This window comes from Engraulis encrasicolus, chromosome 16 (genome assembly GCF_034702125.1).
Source record: "Engraulis encrasicolus isolate BLACKSEA-1 chromosome 16, IST_EnEncr_1.0, whole genome shotgun sequence".
Taxonomy (NCBI): domain Eukaryota; kingdom Metazoa; phylum Chordata; class Actinopteri; order Clupeiformes; family Engraulidae; genus Engraulis; species Engraulis encrasicolus.
In genome coordinates this window covers 14,332,463-14,338,320 of record NC_085872.1, presented here as the reverse complement: position 1 = coordinate 14,338,320, position 5,858 = coordinate 14,332,463, and positions in this window count along the sequence as shown.

Here is a 5,858-nt window from a genome sequence, read left to right as displayed (position 1 = left end):
CTGATGGAGTTAGTCAGTATCCCCAGTGAGGTAGTCTATGCTTTAAAATTATTTTCTCTTATTGTTGTGTCCTTTTCTCACTAAATTATATCATTCTCCCTCAAGAGGAGAGTGATATATGTCCCAGCCAATATGCTAGTTAGAAAATTACTTAAAAAAAAAAAAACTACTTTTATGGCACTGTTAAGAAATCTTACCTTTAAGTTCATGAGCAGGCTTGATTGTGCAAAAAATGAGCTTATCGCTCAATGGGTTGATCCAAGTCGTAGCTCTGTAAGATATATGTCTACTATCTGGGAACACTGGCATGAATGCCTTCACTAGCTTCCTTTTATTGTATGTGTATTTTTTCATTGTATTGTTGATGTGTGTATTGTAATGTGTCCAATGTGGGCCCTGAGCCTGTAACAAAGTTTATATATATATTTGTTCTAAGCAATCATGCTTGAGGTTTTACGCCACGTGCGTTAAGCAACTTCAAAACGCCACATGGTGCACGGGACAATTGTAGCCACGTCACTTAGTGAACTCCAAGGAATGTTGTAGCCTCTTACTGCAGATGGGGTCGCCGGCGGGCTTATTCACTATTTGCTGAAAATATTCAACTACATCATAACAACATTGCTATGGCAGTACCAAAAGCCTTAAGTAACAGATTAAGACATAGCCATTACAATGTTGGTGACAGCAAGGTTATAACATAAGGCTGTGCGCTAAGGGGTTAAGAATGAGAGATGAGAAACTGTTTGCTAATGTAAAACATCTGACTCCAAATGAGCCAGGCATGCTAATGGATGATAATTAATGGTCGTTAGTAGCTGATATCATGGATGGCTGCAGTGTGTCAATACAGTGGCAGCAGCACGCTGCCCTGGAGTCTGTAACCTGGAATCTCGCAAGAATGGAGGGTGATTTCACATCCACAAACGTATCAGCTGTGGACCAAGGAAGGACCCATGGATTCACTGGTAGCGTGCAGTGCTTCATTTTGTGTGTTGAGGTGCATAGCCTACTATCAACGGAAAATATATCCGATTCAGAGATTGAGGTTGGTTTAATGACATGATACAGTAGGTCATTAAGTTTTTATTTGACAGCCCTAATTTTGCAGCAATATGACAATGACATTTCTCTTCCCATATCTCTGACACATATTAGATTAAAAGATAATAGGTTAATCAATGTCTCGAGTGAAATGAAAAAGAAGTGCAAATTCCCGTGACTTGAATTATCAGTAAATCATGCTAAACTGAAAGGCAACGAAGCTGTGTCAGACTGAGATTTGGGAGGAGAAAAGAGCAGTAACTCAGGAAAAAAAACGAGAGCAAAACACATGCAAACAAAAACTCAAAATCACGTTCAACTACTGACATCATTGTCAAGACACAACACATGAGTCACGTTTTCCAATCACTTGTTTTGTTGTTTTGTTGACTTTACACAATTCAACCCAACATGTGAGCTATAATTGTTCCGCCACTATGACAGTTCACCTGGTGTTCTTTAATCACGCTGACTTTTCAAGGTCTGGCTCTTCCAGAAACATTAAAGCGGAGTTTGATTGACTTGGCAATTCAAGTTATAAAGCCTCAGTATAGTCATTCATCTGGGTGCAGCTGCATGTCTGGGAGGAAGGTCTCCTTGAGAGGAGATGAAAGGAGCTGAGAAGAAAGAGAAAACGCTGTTGTAGACAACTTGTGTCTTCTGTATCGGTGCCTTTTTATTTTAATAGCAGTGAATTTTGACTAATTCATGAAAAGTTTCGGAAAAAATGATAATTGATGATTACGGGGCTTTTCTCTATTCCCACACACACATGCATGAACGCACGCACCATTGTGCACACACACATACACAGACACGGTCCATTTTCTTTTCTCCTTGTGGTGGGCCTATGGGTTTTTGTGCATGTGTTGTGTGTACATGGGGCAAGAGCGTATTAAAGGTTTCAACATTCTTTTCTAGCAAGATAATACACCTCCAAGTCTTGTCCCATATAGTTCAATGTACAAATTGGTTTATACAAGGCCTTTCTGAAAAGATTTAATTTTCAATAACATTAAGTTTCTCATCCCAATAATGGATTTCTCAGCACAACCTTCCCATCCTGCCCTGCTCAGTATACTGAGTTTCTAATTTCAGCCTCTCTCAGTTAGCCTCAGATTGTGCTTCCCAGGACCCTCGCAGAAATGAACTACTTCCACTCTTTAGAGGTCACGGTCAAGGTCACATGCAGCTAAGAAAAAGTACATGCTTTCACTTTCGATTCTAGTATCAAGTAATTGACCGCTAAGGAGTTCTTCAAACACACACCTCCTTCACCCATATTCAGGATGTCCTTCCACATATTCACTTGATCATTTTCACTTAATTGAAGAGCATTGCCTTCATTGTGTGATGAGGAGGATTGTACGTAGTTCCATCAATGGTTTCCATTTTAGGTAAGTAGTTGGCTAGTAGTGCTCTAGCAACAGAGCCAACCCCGTTGCTCTGTGTAACTGCCCCATTAAAGACGTGTTCAGCTGGTCCTCAAGGGTGCTGGAACGAGTTTTAAAGTGGTGGTGCATTTTTTTCTTCATTCTTTATTTCTTAACAAAGTTACTGCTGCTGCACTCCACTCATTTGTCTGCCTTAAAAACTGAGAAAGCCTCATTTAAGGAGCCTAAAAGTAAGTGGGGATGCACCCAGTGGTGTAGTCTATGTAAAACGCAGGTATACCCAGTATACCCACTTCAAAAAAAATTCAAATATACAGTATACCCACCACAAAAAAGTAGACTACACCACTGGATGCACCACTGCATCCCCCTTTCCGGCACCTATGCTGGTCCTATCATCAGCCAAACTGCTAGTTACCTGTACATGACAGCAGCATATCATGATATCCTTGTAACACTCATCTCTTCGAGTAGGTACTACACATACAACCTACATGCATAGTCCTCCTGATGAAAGAGCTGACCTGTTTGATCTGTGAGATCTTTTGATGTGATGCATTAAGCTGAGCTGACAATTAGGACTGAGAGGCAGGTGATGCAAGGGTCTATTATATTAGGTGCAAAGGGAAAAGAATCTGGTGCCACACGGATGTCTATTTTCTGTTATTTATTTTTTCAGTGCAGTAAGACTAACGTTTCGACATGCGTCTTCATCGGCTCTGATGAAGACGCATGTCGAAGCGTTAGTCTTACTGCACTGAAAATAAATAAATAACAGAAAATAGACATCCGTGTGGCACCAGATTATTTTCCCTTTGCACTTATTATTTAGTCCTGCTCTGGTTGCACCCGATTGTCAATTTAGAAGCGCGGAGTGCGTATCTCCTTTGTTTTTACAAGGCCTATTATATTACTTGTCCAAAAGGAGTGAGGCCAACACGTCTACACCCAGCTTCAGAATGACAAACATACCGCTTTAAAACACATCGTATGAATATACATAGTAGCCTATATGTATACTCTTCTTGCCACAGTGTGGATGTGACGTCAGTCGGGGCACGTTATGAAGTGCAGGGTCATAAGTGGTGTGAGGATAAGACATAGGTCCATGCTGACTTGATGCACACCAACCAGACGGCAGATTTTTTTCTGGTTTGCCTGATTAGAGAGGTTACCCCACAGTTTATCACAACCAGTTTTTAGTTATCGAATGAATACACATGGGGGGGTATGAGTTTGCTGGCAAAGGCTGTGCTGTCTGCATGCTTTCATGTGGTGCTGATCATGGCCGTAACTACCATTGAGGACACAGAGGTCATGTCCTCTGTATTTTTTTTTTTTAAAGTAAAATTTATCCATGAGGAAAATCAATCTATGATCATAAATGATAAATTCAGTCTGTGTACGCCACCATAATTTATCCTCAAGACATTGATTAATGAAAACAAAGTTTTGACTGTTTGACAGAAGGGTTTGAAGCATTCTAAATGTACAGCATGCAGTACAGCACGCAGTACTTGATCTCGGTATTTGAAAATGTCTCGTTACGGCCCTGATGCTGATATGTTTTATAGATGCAGAGGAAGCTGCAAAAGAGTTATTCCTAGTAGTCGCCTGCCTGTGCAGTATCTTAATAAATCCATGTGCAATCTTGTGAGATCATCATACATCTTCCTTGTCTCTATGTTTAAAATGAATATTTCATGAATTGTGCATAAATATTTCAACATGAGTAACGTGTTTACGAGCAAAATCCATTCACATTAATGTGGAACATTTGGTCTCATTTGTAGTTCGATGATCCATGGTTTATCTTTCAAGTTTTTAATGATGAGAGCAGCTCACAGAGAGCCCCTCAAAGTCATTATGTTTCCATTCATCATGACACACAGCCATACCATCCAGAGTCTATGGCATTGGCTGATGGAAGTGACGAATACACAGAAAAAAAACACTAACTATGAAACCTATGGTATTAGTTAGAAACCTGCTGAGGAAGCCAATGAAACTCATGCCCAGTCATTGTAATATTTTTCTGCTTTTGGCAATTACAAGAGTCATCAAACTGACATAGCAGTCATCATTCTCAGATTCATTGCATAGTCTGCACTCACATGGTGCGATGATCTGTAATCAATTTCGAGAGAAAAGAAAAGCAATTGCTTATTGATAGTTTTTGATTGCAACTATAATGCGCTGAACACACAGCCTTTGATTTCATGTTCCTCTCGTGGTGTCCTTATACAGTATATCATGAATGAACCAAATAATCAATGGGCTCCTTTCGAATAAGCATACAGGTGATTTGGCACACTTTGTCCTCATGTGGACGGGGAAATGGCGGTGCTGAAGGAACAGTAGGTAAGTGCAATCAGGAATGGCAAGCCTAGCGAAGTGTATTAATGCGTGGCTATTACGAACAGAAAACGGCGGACAAAGCCTGGCATTTCAGAGAAGCGATTTTGAGAGAGGGCTCCTTTTATTATCCCCATAGAACACAGAGGGAGTGCGTGTCAAGATCTCCATCAGTCACAGAAAATCTGTGGAAAGTTTGAATGTCAAAAAAAATGATGACCACCAAAGACAGTTCCTTTGGAGTGTAGCCTAAGATTATCCAAAATGGGAAACACTGCCTGCTTGCACTTTGTGGTGAAAAATTCAACTTCCATTTCACCTCCTTAAAACATAGATGAACTATCAGAGAAAAAAAATATGAGAGAAAGACAGCTCTTCCACTTGATATTTGCTGAAAATGCAAGCGGACAATTGACTTGACAGTTACAAATGACTCCTCACTTTAATTTTCTTTTTTTCCAGGCTTGTAAGATTTAAAACTATGCTCACATCCGGCAGACAAACTAAACGTACTGCTGGCAGATTATGAGAGGTATTGTTGACTGTTGACACAGGCGCGATGCAATCTAAGTGGGTTAATTAGGGTGGGAGGCCCGCCCCCCTGGGCATTTTTGGAGATGTGGGGTTGATCTCTGTCTGAGGTTAGAGTTTGAAGTTGCATGGTTTGAGGGGTAGCTGGGAGAAAAACTTCAAAAGTTTGGTTAATGGAAAGTGTTGTAACATGCCGTTGAGAAAGCAGGAAGCAGGACTCATTAATCCGCCCGTGTGGCTCCCAGGCCCAGAGATAGTGATGGCATCACAGCATTACCATACGACTGTAGATCTGTGGAGAAATGCATGTCTTGAAATGAGTGCACATGGGCCCTGCCGTGGCCAACCGGTAGGGCACTCGTGTGCCATGCGTTCGATTCCCGGCCCGGGATATTTGCCGACCTCTCCCCATTCGCTTCCTGTCCACCTCTCATACTGTCTTATCAATAAAGTCGTAAAAGACACACAAAAAAGAAATCTGCACAACAGCATCCACTATTTCATGGTTTCCACTCCAGTTTATTTGGACAGCAC